Source organism: Scyliorhinus canicula, chromosome 14 (assembly GCF_902713615.1).
Source record: "Scyliorhinus canicula chromosome 14, sScyCan1.1, whole genome shotgun sequence".
In the NCBI taxonomy this organism is placed as follows: domain Eukaryota; kingdom Metazoa; phylum Chordata; class Chondrichthyes; order Carcharhiniformes; family Scyliorhinidae; genus Scyliorhinus; species Scyliorhinus canicula.
In genome coordinates, this window is record NC_052159.1 from 153,778,152 (window position 1) to 153,792,441 (window position 14,290).

The 14,290-nt window shown below is 50.5% G+C and overlaps 1 long non-coding RNA gene across 1 annotated transcript in view; it reads right to left on the minus strand.

Moving 5' to 3' along the window:
* LOC119977645 overlaps positions 1–14,290 on the minus strand; it is a 48,584-nt gene that overhangs the window by 17,267 nt on the left and 17,027 nt on the right. The window lies entirely within an intron of this gene.

Consider the following 14,290-nt stretch of genomic DNA (forward strand, 5'->3'; position numbering starts at 1 on the left):
CTTTATAAAGCTCAAGACTGCCACCTACAGCCAGAAACCCTTATGACATGAACCAACATCACTCTGGTGAAAGAGCAGGCAGCAGAATATCTGACCACAGTTTCCCAACCCATTGTAGATTTGTAAATTGTGCTGTTGGAGTGGTGTCCTTGTTCAGTCAAGAGAGGGAAGGATAAACCACATACCTATAGCCAGTTTAGTGTAATATGTGTTGTTGCAAATGCTTAGAATCCCAACATGAGGTCTCGAGCAGGTAGCAGGGATTTTGGGAAGGGAATGGTCAATGCTTGCCAAATTTGACACAGATTTTCTATAAAGTAGTTTCTGATTGGCTACATAGAGGAAATGCATATTTAGTGTGTATGACTATTCAGAAGACATAATAATCTTTATTGTCACAAGTAGGCTTACATTACCACTGCAATGAAGTTACTGTGAAAATCCCCTCGTCGCCACATTCCGGCGCCTGTTCGGGTACACAGAGGGAGAATTCAGAATGTGTAATTCACCTAACAGCACGTCTTTCGGGACTTGTGGGAGGAAACCGGAGCCCCCGGAGGAAACCCATGCAGACACGGGGACAACGTGCAGACTCCGTACAGGCAGTGACCCAAGCCGAGAATCGAACCCAGGTCCCTGGAGCTGTGAAGCAACAGTGCTAACCACTGTGCTGCCCCTTTCTATAAGGCTGTCCCCTTTCTATAAGGATGATGTCAGGGAACACCTGGTTACAAGGCTGAGTGGACATCCACAACCTTCTTCCTCCAAAAGAATGTTGAGGCTGGGAGTCAATAGAAAATGTCAAGTGTGAGATCGGCAGGTGAGGCTGTAGAGGCGGAGCTTGAGTACAGCATTGGACGGCAGAACAGGCTCAAAGGGCTGAATGGCCTCCTCCCGTTCCTTTGTAATTTCCTACCCCCCTGCTCCCATATGCCTGGCTTATTTTGCGCGAGGGAACCGATGAACGGGTTGGGTTTTTGCAACAGTGGAGCAACATTTAAGGATCATTTTCTTCTGCTTCACAGGACCACAAGGAGGCATTTTTAGTCCCTTGACTCTATTGTTCTGCCAGTCAATGAGATTGCGCCTGATCTGCTACCTAACTCAAAATACCCACCTTTGCCCCATGTCCATTAGTGCCTCTGCTTAACAAAAATCTATTGCTCTCAGATGTACAGTTAGCAATCGATCTAGAATCAATTCACATTTGTGGAAGAGAACTCCGAAACTCTACCGTCCTTTGCCTATGTAAATATTTATATATTGCAATGCCTCAGCCAATCAGAGTTGACTTGCCAACCAATCAGCACTCTTTTTTTCCTGGAGTATAAACTCTTGTGGTCATTTGAAATTTGGCATTCTTGGATTTGTCCAGTGTAGAAGTGCTGAGTTCCAATGACGGGCCACCAAGGGCTCATAACAACAATAGTTTATTCAGTACTCTGAGCAGCTCTGACAGGCTTCCACTCTGCCGGCGCTACGGGAAGAACTCCTGCACTTCCGACACGTGACCCTTTATGTAGCCACGTCACTAGAGGACTACTGGGTCAACATCGGATTCCTGCTTTTCAGATTGTCCCTTTACGTTGTGCGTCATCAGCCTCACTGGCCTGGCCTGGGTATCCATCAATGTAAAGTAGCTGTTGACAAGGACAGAAAGTTTGCCTGATGCAAGTGAAGCTAGTGATAGAGGGCCGAACCTTCGGTAATGGTAACAGGTCATCTAAAATAACGTGCCAGACAGCGGGAGGAGCTGCCTTACCTCTCAAGAGATTTTAAATACAGAGTGATGGGGATTCTGTGGGTGAACAACCTCAAAGTGTCTGAACGGGTACTGGGTGCCACTTTTAGGTTAGAAATTCGCAAAAACACTTTGCATATTTAAATTCAAATTTATCGATTCACCTCGCTGCACCTCGGAGGATTTTCAATGCCCATAGATCTTTTACTTCCCTCTGTGTTCAACCCATTTCAATCTGAACAATTCAAGCTCATAGAATCATAGAATTTACAGTGCAGAAGCAGGCCATTTGGCCCATCGAGTCTACACCAGCCCCTGGAAAGAGCACCCCACCCAAGCCCATCCCTCCACCCAATTTCCGTGACCCAGTCCCACCTTTTAGACACTAAGGGGCAATTTGGCACGGCCAGTCCACCTAACCTGCACATCTTTGGTCTGTGGGAGGAAACCGGAGCACCCGGAGGAAACCCATGCACACACGGGGAGAACGTGCAGACTCCGCACAGTGACCCAAGCCAGTAATCGAACCGGGGACTGTGGAGCTGTGAAGCAACTGTGCTAACCACTGTGCTACCGTGCTGCCCACTGTGGAGCTCTGCTGATAAAAGTTGCTGATAATCAAAGCCTCCCAATGGTTTTTTAATTTTTACCCTGTGTAGGTTGCTGTGGTATTAAACATCGGTGAATTAGAGAGCTAGATGCAAGCCTTCATCAGCTATTTCTATAATCCTAGAATCCCAACAGTGCAGAAGGAGGTCATTTGGCCCATCGAGTCTGCACCAAGCCTCTATAAAAGCACCTTATCTAGGTCCACTCCCCCGCCCTATCCCTGTAACCATACATAGCCTTTGGACACTAATGGGAATTTTATCATGGTTGATCCACCTAACTTGCGCATCTTTGGAATGTGAGAAGAACCGGGAGGAAACCCACGCAGACACGGGGAGAAAGTGCAAACTCCACACAGTCACCCGAGGCCGGAATTCAACCTGGGCCCCTGGCACTGTGAGGCAGTAGTGCTAACTACTGTGCCACCGTGCCAGCCTATAACTGGTGGGGGAAACTTGAGTCTATTAAAATACAACTTACTACATTTTGGACGTCAGTGCTGCACCCCCACAGTGAAATAGAATGGACATAGCAGTTCTTTTCTATTTAGGACAATTATTTTTGTTCATTGTTCAAAATGTTTGGAGGTATTCAACCCTGAAAGAAATTATACAATCACTTGGATTTCCGAATTCAACATCCTGGGTGTCAAATTCTAAAAATAACCTCGTTCCTATTATTAATTTCTGCCTATAGGTAAAAATGTAAATGTCGCTACAGTCCCAGAGGGCCATAGTCTGCTCGCCCCTTTGAGAGCCGACTGGTGGTGATTTAACCTGAGGGTCAAACCTCAGGCGAGGGGCAAGGTTGAGAAGGCGGGGCCTTCATGAATAACCTCAGCCGGTACAGGAAGTGGACCCACGCTGCTGGCCTCGCTCCACATCACACATCAGCTCTCCAGCAAACTGAGGTAATGATAGGTAACTCTGAAGTGACTATTCAATTCAGTTTGGACATTGTGAAAAGTCTAAATCCGAAACAACTGGCATGGGCAGCGCGGTGGCGCAGTGGTTAGCACTGCTGCCTTACGGCACCGAGGACCCGGATTCGATCCCGGCCCCGGGTCACTGTCCGTGTGGGGTTTGCACCTTCTCCCCGTGACTGCGTGGGTCTCACCCCCACAACCCAAAGGTGTGCAGGGTAGGTGAAGTGGCCACGCTAAATTGCCCCTTCACTGGAAAAAAGAATTGGGTACTCTAAATTTATTTTTCAAAAAGGATGGCATCTATACAGCACTTCAGGATGTCCATGCTAAAGTTAATGAAGCAAAGTGCAGTTGCTGTTGCAATGTAGAGAAACGCAGCAACCAATGTTAACTCAGCAAAATCCATGCACAGCACACTTCTGTGGATCAGATTGATGCCAACTGCCCAGGGTTCAATCCCTGCTCCCAGCAAGCCTGGATTCAGGACCTATCTCCTTACCTGGCCCATGGAGGAGATTGCAGCCCTGTGGGTTGGACCTACCTTGGGGCAGGGAACTGGAGGAGACGAAGGTGCCGGCTGGGGCATAAATAATGGCCCGCCCAAGGGCAGAACATCCTTGCCATCTGGGTTATTACTTTTCATTCTTGATGACTGGGGTATAGGACTGCATCCCATCAACCTTTGACACCAATGCCCGTTGGCATTAAGTGCAAACACAAACAACATTACATTTCTGGATAAAACCCTCAAATAAGGCCAGCTCTTCACGTCTCAGCAAGAAGCAACTTTAATTAGCAGCTGCATTGAAAAATGTTCCGCTGTTAACCATACTTGGGCTGGACCTATAAATTACAGCAAATTGACACATTTACTGCAGCTCTTATTTCACGATGGCAGCTTGGGGAGCTGGTCTGAGCTCCCTGACAGTCTAATTGGTACCAGGGTTTCTACTGTTTCCAATCTATTTGAATGATCTGGATTTGACTCACATCATGGCAGTTGTCAAATTTGCAGGTGAAACGAAACTGGGGCCAAAGGAGGCAACAGTCTGGTCTAACAAAGTAGATAAGGAACTAGAATGATTCAACAAAGTTTTCAAGTGAGCAGAGGTACGGTCGATGGACGTCGGAATGGGAAACTAGAAAATGTTGTTTATGGCAGGGGGGATAAAGTGAGACATTTACTCAATCAATGCAAGTTGAAGCAGCTGTGAGGTTGATATGGGATTGACAGTGAACTCAACCTTTGAAATGCCCAGCCGTTGCAGAAAAGAACAAACCCAATTCTGAGTTACATTTTTTTTATCCTTTCACGGTACAGGGACTTGGTTAGCTCAGTTGGCATTTTTATTTCCAACCCCAATTATCCTCGAGCTAGGGCAGCATGTGGCACAGTGATTAGCACTGGGACTGCGGCGCTGAGGGCCCGGGTTCGAATCCCGACCCTGGGTCACTGTCCGTGTGGAGTTTGCACATTCTCCCCATTTCGGCGTGGGTTTCACCCCCACAACCCAAAGATGTGCAGGTTAGGTAGATTGGCCACGCTAAATTGCCCCTTAATTGGCAGAAAAATAATTGGGTACTCTAAATTTTTTTTTTTAATTATCCTCGAGCTGCCTTCTTGTACTACTGCAGTCCACATGGTGTAGGAAGAGTTTATCAGGAAGGTACGGTGATGTACTTCCAAATAGGCATGGTGTGTGACTTGATGGGGAGCTTAATAATAATCTTTATTAGTGTCACAAGTAGGCTTACATTAACAGTGCAATGAAGTTACTGTGAAATTCCCTTAGTTGCCACATTCCGGCGCCTGGTTGGGTACACAGAGGGAGAATTCAGAATGTCCAATTCTCATAATAAGCACGTCTATCAGGACTTGTGGGAAGAAACCAGAGCGCCCAGAGGAAACCCACGCAGACACGGGGAGAACGTGCAGACTCCGCACAGACAGTGACCCAAGCCAGGAATCGATCCTGGCACCCTGGCGCTATGAGGCAACAGTGCTAACCACTGTGCAACCGGGAACTTGCAGGTATTCCCATGCATCTGCTGCCTTTGTTTTATCTTGGTGGCAAACGTCGTGGGAATGGGCGATGCTGTCCTATGAGTACAGTCGAGGTCTGAGGCTGCCAACAGTGAAGAGGATATAATACATGGTTGCATACTTTGTGCTGCATTCAGTTATGGTGATTAAAACGCACGGGGAATATTTATTTCCTAGTAGACTTGCAAAGAGATACTTGGCGCATCATAAGTAGAAGATGGAGTTATGTGAGCAGGTTATGATGTCAGCCTTTCTGGCAGTGCAATCCAGACCCAATTTACTTGGCGTGAAAAGGTTTTTTCTCACATCACTTTTGCTTCTTTTGCAAATAACCTTAAATCAATGCCCTCTTATTCTCGATGAGGGGGAACAGGTTGTCCCTACCTACTCTGTCCAGCCCTCTCATGGGGTTCAACATCGTTGTCAAATCTCCTTGCAGTGAAGTATATCGTTTGGTCATGCCTTTTAATGAATTTTGCTATATTGTATTAAGTGCAAAGGTAAGTCAATGCCAATTAAAATCATCAAGATGAACCAGTGGCATTTGTTCCTCTGCCCCGTTATATACTTGCCTGTGTAAATGCCATGTGTATAGCTGAAGCAAGTACACCAGCCCCTAGGAACTAAGGATATCCATAGAGTATGGATTATCCACAGAACTAAGGACATCCATAGAGCTTGTTGGACCGAATGGCCTCCTTCTGCACTGTAAATTATATGGTTCTATGACTGCAGTATATGTGTGTTCGTTATTGTCCCATAATCGGTTTTTAAAAATGAGACATCTAGATGTCTGGCTCCTGGTGCCTCTCAGTGGTAAGAAGACAGGTTTCTTGCATCTCAAGACACGACGAAGATGAAACACATACCCAGCTCTGTTTCTGTCGCTTCTTTTCCCTGGAACAGTTCACCAGCCTGATGCCAAAGGCTTTAGCTAGAGAGGCGTTGCTCCACATCAGGCATGGCTGACCGGGAGTTTCTCCCCCTTCTACCATTGGTGCATATTAGAGATTTGCAGATCGATATTCAATCTGTTCAGCTGAGTTATGAAGACAAGTTCCTTGGCCATCAAATTCTGGAGTGGGACTCGAACCTGGAGCATCTGGCTCAGAGGCTGGGACTACTCACTGCCCACAAGACCCACTAAGCAAGAAGAGGGAATTGAGTTTTTTTTTTAAAAAGAACAGCACTTAATCACACTCCAAGGGCTAACAACAGTACTGGTGACAATCTGTACCAGCAGAGCTTTGAGAGATGCTGGTGTGAAGCTCCTATGCTGCTCTTGCTCATGTATTTGCTTTGATTGGCCCCTTGTTCCGCACTGTAACCAATCACTGTTTGTCGATGTGCCATTTGTCAATGTTCTCTGTCGATTATCCTTTTTGTCTATGTACGTACTGCGTATGTTCCCTCGGCCGCAGAAAAATACTTTTCACTGTACTTCGGTACATGTGACAATAAATCAAATCAAAATCAAATCAAAGCCTGGCTGCTTCAGACATGGTTGAAGTAGGCTTCATGACTGACCCTTTTCTCGTAGCGAACAGGGGATGTGTGTTAGTGCTCCACTCCAAATTCGACATGTGTGCTCTGGCTGCTATGGGAGCTCAAGCAACACGGACAAGACAATTGAGGAAGGCCCATCCAATGTGAAGGCCAGTAGACGCCACCCTACCCAACGACCTCAACTAGTAATGCGACAGACTCAGTACACTTCCCACGTGTACGCTGCCACTGCAGCTAACAGGAGCCTGAGATGACAAAAATGCAGCACGTTACGAGGGCTGATGGACGTTGGAGAGATAGCAGCAACTCAAATGTTCCAGCAACCAATGGACCTTGTGTGCTCCTATTGTACAAGGTGTAAGTTGTGGCTTTTTCACCCGAGTGGCTTCAAGATTACAATCCTGTTGATGAAAGTTTGTATGCTAATCAACTGACAACAGTAAACTCTATAATCCAACACCCACTAAGAGAGGGATTCTTCCAAATAATGCTCTAATATTCAAGATTGATTTAGAGCAGACAGGTAGCAGGAAGGACTTTGACTTGCTAGCATTCCAGCAGTAATCCTGTGCATGCTTGGCATCTCCAAATATCAGTTTCATTATGTTTTTTGGATTTACCTAAATCCAGTCTGGTCGCCGGAGATGAAATGAAATGAACATCCCTGTGTCTTTCTCGATTCTGAAACATTGTGATAGGTTTCTGTGCAATTCAAGTAATGTCGCCTTGCTAAAAGGTGAAGAACATCTGTTGAATATACTCAACAACTGACCATCCACAGCTCTCTGGGTCAGTAAATCTCAAATATTTCCAATCCTTTGAGTGAAGAAAATTTCTGCTCATCTCGGTGGCACAGTGGTTAGCACTGCTGCCCCACAGCTCCAGGGACCGAAGTTCAATTCCAGCCTTGGTTCACTGTCTGTGTGGAGTTTGCACGTTCTCCCCGTGTCTGCGTGGGTTTCCTCCGGGTGCTCCAGTTTCCTCCCACAGTTCAAAGATGTGCAGGTTAGGTGGAGTGGCTATGCCAAATTGCCCCTTAGTGTTCAAAAAAGACGTGTAGGTTAAGTTAAGGGTTATTGGTAGAGTGGGGAAGTGAGCTTGGGTGGAATACTCTTTCAGAGGGTCGGTGAAGACTCAATAGGCCAAATGGCTCCTTCTTCACTGTAGGGATTCTTTTTTTTTAATAATTTTTATTAAGATTTTCAAAAACATATCCAAAACAGAAAATAACAAGAAAACAATATTAACAACAGCAAAAAGAAAAACACACTTTCTCCAATTTGATGAACCCCACCATATCATTGATCCAGGCCTCCACGCTTGGGGGCCTCGCATCCTTCCATTGAAGCAAGAAACTCTGCCGGGCTACTAGGGACGCAAAAGCCAGAACCCCGGCCTCTTTCGCCTCCTGCACTCCCGGCTCCACTGCAACCCCAAAAATTGCGAGTCCCCAGCCTGGCTTGACCCTGGATCCTACCACCCTCGACACCGTCCTTGCTACCCCCTTCCAAAACTCCCCCAGCATGCCCAGAACATATGGGCGTGGTTCGCTGGGCTCCCCGAGCACCTAGCACACCTGTCTTCGCCCCCGAAAAACCTACTCATCCTCGTCCCAGTCATGTGGGCCCTGTGCAGCACCTTGAACTGTATGAGGCTAAGCCTCGCACAGGAAGAGGACGAATTCACTCTTTCCAGGGCATCCGCCCACGTCCCCTCCTCAATCTCCTCACCCAGCTCCTCCTCCCATTTACCCTTCAGCTCCTCCACCGAGGCCTCATCCACCTCCTGCATGACATGGTACACATCCGAAATCCTCCCCCCTCCAACCCACACCTGTCCCGTACCCCACGTGGGGGCAGCAGAGGGAACCCCTCCACCTGCCGCCTGGCAAATGCCCTAACCTGCATGTACCTAAACATGTTCCCCGGGGAGAGCCCAAACCTCCCCTCTAACTCAACCAGGCTCGCGAACCTCCCATCCACAAACAGGTCCCTCAACATAAAACCTACCCTGTGCCAGCCCAGAAACCCATCATCAATGCTCCCTGGAACAAACCGGTGGTTCCCCCGTATCGGAGACTCCATCGAGCCCCCCACCTCCCCCTATGCCGTCTCCATTGCCCCCAAATTTTGAGGGTAACCGCCACCACCGGGCTCGTGGTATACCTCGTTGGAGGGAGCGGCAACGACGCCGTTACCAGCACCTCCAGGGTCGTGTCCACGCAGGACGCCATCTCCATCCTCTTCCATGCTGCCCCTGCCACGTTCATTACCCACTTACGCACCATCACTGCGTTGGCAGCCCAGTAGTACCCACAGAGGTTGGGCAACGCCAGCCCTTATCCCTGCCCCACTCCAAAAACACCCTTCTCACCCTCGGAGACCCATGCGCCCATACAAATCCCGTAATACTCCTATTGACCCTCCTAAAAAAGGCCTTCGGGATAAGGATGGGGAGGCACTGGAACAGGAACAAAAACCTTGGGAGCACCGTCATCTTGACGGACTGCACCCTGCCCGCCAGCGACAGCGGCAACATGTCCCATCTTTTGAACTCCTCCTCCATTTTGCTCCACCAGCCTAGTGAGGTTAAGCTTGTGAAGGGCCCCCCAGCTGCTAGCCACCTGGACTCCCAGGTACCGAAAGCTCCTCCCCGCCCTTTTCAGCGGGAGCCTACCAATCCCCTCCTCTTGATTCCCCGGGTGCACGACGAACAGCTCACTCTTACCCAGGTTGAGCTTGTACCCAGAAAAGCCCCCAAATTCCCTAAGGATCTGCATCACCTCCGGCATTCCCCCCACTGGGTCCGCCACATAAAGCAACAAGTCATCTGCGTATAATGACACCTGGTGATCCTCCCCACCCCGCACCAGACCCCTCCAATTCCTCGACTCCCACAATGCCATGGACTCAATTGCCAACGCAAAGAGCAAAGGGGACAGGGGACACCCCTGCCTCGTCCCCCGGTACAACCGAAAGTACTTCGATCTCCTCCTATTCGTGGCTACGCTTGCCATCGGGGCCTCATATAGCAGCCTCACCCAACTGACAAACCCCTCCCCGAACCCAAACCTTACCAGCACTTCCCACAAGTACCCCCACTCAACCCTATCAAAGGCCTTCTCCGCGTCCAATGCTACCACTATCTCCGCCTCCCCTTCTACAGCCGGCATCATTATAACATTCAGAAGCCTACGTATATTGGTGTTCAGCTGCCTTCCCTTCACAAACCCTGTCTGGTCCCCATGAATGACCCCCGGCACACAGTCCTCTATCCTTGTGGCCATGATCTTCGCCAACAGCATGGCATCCACACTTAACAACGAGATCGGCCTATATGATCCACACTGTAGGGGTCCTTGTCCGGTTTAAGATTCAAGGAAATGAGCGCCCATGACATGGTCGGAGGCAAAGCCGCCCCCCCCCCCCCTTGCCTCATTAAAGGTCCTAACCAACAGGGGGCCCAACAAGTCTGCATACATTTTATAAAATTCAACCGGAAACCCATCCAGCCCCGGCGCCTTCCCCGACTGCATGCTGCCTATCCCTTTGACCAGCTCCTCTAGCTCAATCAGCGCCCCCAGCCCCTCCACCTGTCCCTCCTCCACCTTCGGAAATCTCAGCCTATCCAAGAAGCGTCCCATTCCCCCCCCCCCCACCCCCCTCCACCGGGGGCTCGGACCGGTACAGTTCCCCATAAAAGTCCCTGAAGACCCCATTAATGTCCACCCCCCTTCGCACCACATTGCCTTCCCTATCCGTCACTCCACCAATCTCCCTGGCCGCGTCTCGTTTACGCAGCTGATGCGCCAGCATCCTACTTGCCTTCTCCCCATATTCGCACACCGGTCCCTGTGCCTTCCTCCACTGAGCTTCCGCCTTTCCGGTGGTCAGCAAGTCGAACTTGGCCTGCAGGTTACGTCGCTCCCCCAACAATCCCTCCTCCGGAGCCTCCGCATATCTCCTATCCACCCTCACCATCTCCCCCACCAACCTCTCCTCTCTCTTTGCTTTCCCCTCTCCCTATGGGCTCGGATGGAAATCAACTCCCCTCTAATCACCGCCTTCAATGCCTCCCAAACCGTCCCCACCCAGACCTCCCCAATATCGTTGGCCTCTAAGTATCTCTTGATACACCCCCGAACCCGCCCGCCCACCCACCTTCTCATCCGCCAGCAGTCCCACCACCAGGCGCCAGAGCGGGCGCTGGTCCCTCTCCTCCCCCAGCTCAAGGTCTACCCAGTGCGGGGCATGGTCCAAAATGACTATGGCCGAATACTCGACATCCTTCACCCTCGAAATCAGCCCCCTGCTCAGGACAAAAAAAAAAATCGATCCGGGAATAGGCTTTATGCACGTGGGGAAAAAATGAATACTCCCTGGCCCTCGGCCTCGCGAACCTCCAAGGATCCACCCCTCCCATCTGGTTCATAAACCCCCTCAACACCTTAGCCGCCACAGGCCTCCTGCCCGTCTTGGACATGGATCGATCCAATGGGGGACCCAGCACTGTGTTAAAGTCCTGTCCCCCCCCCCCAGTATCAGGCCCCCCGTCTCTAGATCCGGAATGCGGCCCAGCATACGCCGCATAAAACCCGCATCGTCCCAATTTGGGGCATAGACATTCACCAGCACCACCCGCTCCCCTTGTAACTTGCCGCTCACCATCACATACCTCCCTCCACTGTCAGCCACCACCTTTGACGCCTCAAACGACACCCTTTTTCCCACCAGAATCGCCACCCCCGATTTTTTGCATCCAGCCCCGAATGAAACACCTGGCCTACCCAGCACTTCCTCAGTCTAACCTGGTCCGCCACCTTCAGGTGCGTCTCCTGGAGCAGAGCCACGTCCGTCTTCAGCCCCTTCAGGTGCGTAAACACCCGGGCCCGTTTGACCGGCCCATTCAGCCCCCTCACATTCCAAGTTATCAGCCAGATCAGAGGGCTCCCTGCCCCCCTCCACCCCTCCACTGCCGACTAGCCATAACCCATCCCCTGCCCGCCCCAGCGCCCCTCGCTCAGCCCGTTCCCCACGGTGGCAAACCCCCACCCCGGCCCCCCCTGCAGACTCCAGCTCCTTCCTGCAGCAACCCGGTACCCACCCCAACGCCCCCCCCCCCCAAGGCTAGGACCCCTCCCAGCCGCGTTACTCCCTCCGTAGCACTCCCGTGAGCCAGCTAACTTCTGCTGACCCCGGCAGCTCCCGCCACACCTCCGACCCCTCCCAACGTGGGGCTACTCCTCCTCCCCCAGACCCATCAGCAGACCCTCCGCCTCCCCCTCCCACTCTTGCGCGGGAAAAAAGCCCACGCTTCTCAGCTCCGACCCAGCCCCCATCCACCCTCAGCACGGGAAACAGAAGAAAAGCCCACACTTTCCCTCTGCCCGACCACGCCCCCGCAAAAAAAGACATCACCCCACCCACCCTAGAAACAACCCACAACCAGCTTAAAACAGCATGAAACAGCATAAAACAAAGACCCTTCCCACCAAAAGTTAACAGTTATTTACAAACCCCCGACTCTCAGTCAGAGACCAACTTCTCGGCCCGCACAAACGCCCACGCCTCCTCCGGGGACTCGAAATAACAGTGCCAGTCCTTGTAGGTGCCCCACAGACGTGCCGGCTGTAACATGCCAAACTTTACACACTTTCTGTGGAGCACCGCCTTCGTCCGGTTGTAACCGGCCCTCCGCTTGGCCACCTCCGCACTCCAGTCCTAGTAGATCCGCACTACCGTGTTCTCCCACTTGCTGCTCCGCTCCTTCTTGGCCCACCTAAGCACACACTCTCGGTCAACGAGCCGGTGGAACCGCACCAGCACCGCCCGTGGTGGCTCATTCGGTTTGGGCCTCCTGGCCAGTATTCTGTGGGCCCCCTCCAGCTCCAGGGGCCCCTGGAAGGACCCAGCTCCCATCAGCGAGTTCAACAAGACAACCACATAGGCCCCCAGGTCTGACCCTTCCAGCCCCTCCGTGAGGCCCAGGATCCGCAAATTTTTCCTTCAGCAAGTCCAGCAGCTCCACTTTGAGCTCCTGAAAACAGCGCTGGAGAATCTCCTGCTGCACCTGAGCCCACTGCTTCCATTCCTCGAGGCCTCCGCCAGCCGCCATCTTGATTCTCTTCCTCCGCTTTTTCTTAGGCACTGCCACCGCTATTCTGCTGGCCCCGCTCCTGGTCAAGACCATAGACCACTGGGGATCCGCTGCAGACACCTTACCATGTCGGGAACCGTCGAGCAAGTACCGCTGGGGGCCCTTAAAAGAGCCCAAAAGTCCATTCCTGGCAGGAGCTGCCGAACGTGCGGCTTAGCTCCGCATAGCCGCAACCGGAAGTCCCCCACTGTAGGGACTCTAAACAATGATTTATTCTCAGACCGGAGCCTCGTATTCTAGATTTTCTTCACATCCACCCTGTCAAGCGCCTTAAGAAATTTGCATGTTTTAGTTAGATAACCTCTCATTCTTCTAAATTCCAGAAAATGCAGGGTTAGTCTGCTCAATCTCTCCGCGTGGGATAATACCCTCATCCCAGGAACCAGTCTAGTGAACCTTTGGTGCACTCCCTCTAACACAAGTTATATCCTTCCTTTGGTAAAGGGACCAAAGTGCACACAGTACTCCAGGTGTGGCCTCACACGTGAGTGCCTACACATAATAAAGGCCCTGCCGGGTGTAGTGCTAATGCCATTGGACTAGTTACCCAGAAGCCCATGCTAATGCTCTGGGGACAAGGATTCAAATCCCACCAGGGCAACTTATAGCTATTATCCATTGTTGTCATGCCATCAGGTTCACCAATGTCCTTTAGGACATTAATCTCCTGGACTGATCTACTTGTGACTCCAAACCAGCTGCTGTGGTGTATTTGAACCCATGTGCCCAGAACATGAGCCTGAGTCTTTGGATTTCTAAACCAATGACATTACCACAACACCATCATCTCCCCTCAATGGCCTACCAAGCCACTCAGTTGTGTCCAAGAAGGTGACTCACCACCACCTTTATAATAACAATCTTTATTGTCAAAAGTAGGCTTACATTAACATTGTAATGAAGTTACTGTGAAAACCCAAGGTTAATTAGGGATGAGCAATAAATATCAGTTACAGGCACATCCTAGATGAATGTTAAGTTAATTATGCTGTATAATAAGAATATTTTTTCTTCAAAAAACATATTAATAATAATCTTTATTGTCACAAGTATGCTTACATTAACACTGCAATGAAGTTACTGTGAAACGCCCCAAGTCGCCACTCCGGCGCTTGTTCGGGTACAAGGAGGGAGAATTCAGAATGTCCAAATTACCTTATAAGCACGTCTTTCGGGACTTGTGGAAGGAAACCGGAGCACCCGGAGGAAACCCACGCAGACACGGGGAGAACATGCAGTCTCTGCACAGTGACCCAAGCTGGGAATCGAACCTGGGACCTGGGTGCTGTGAAGCAACAATGCTAACCAC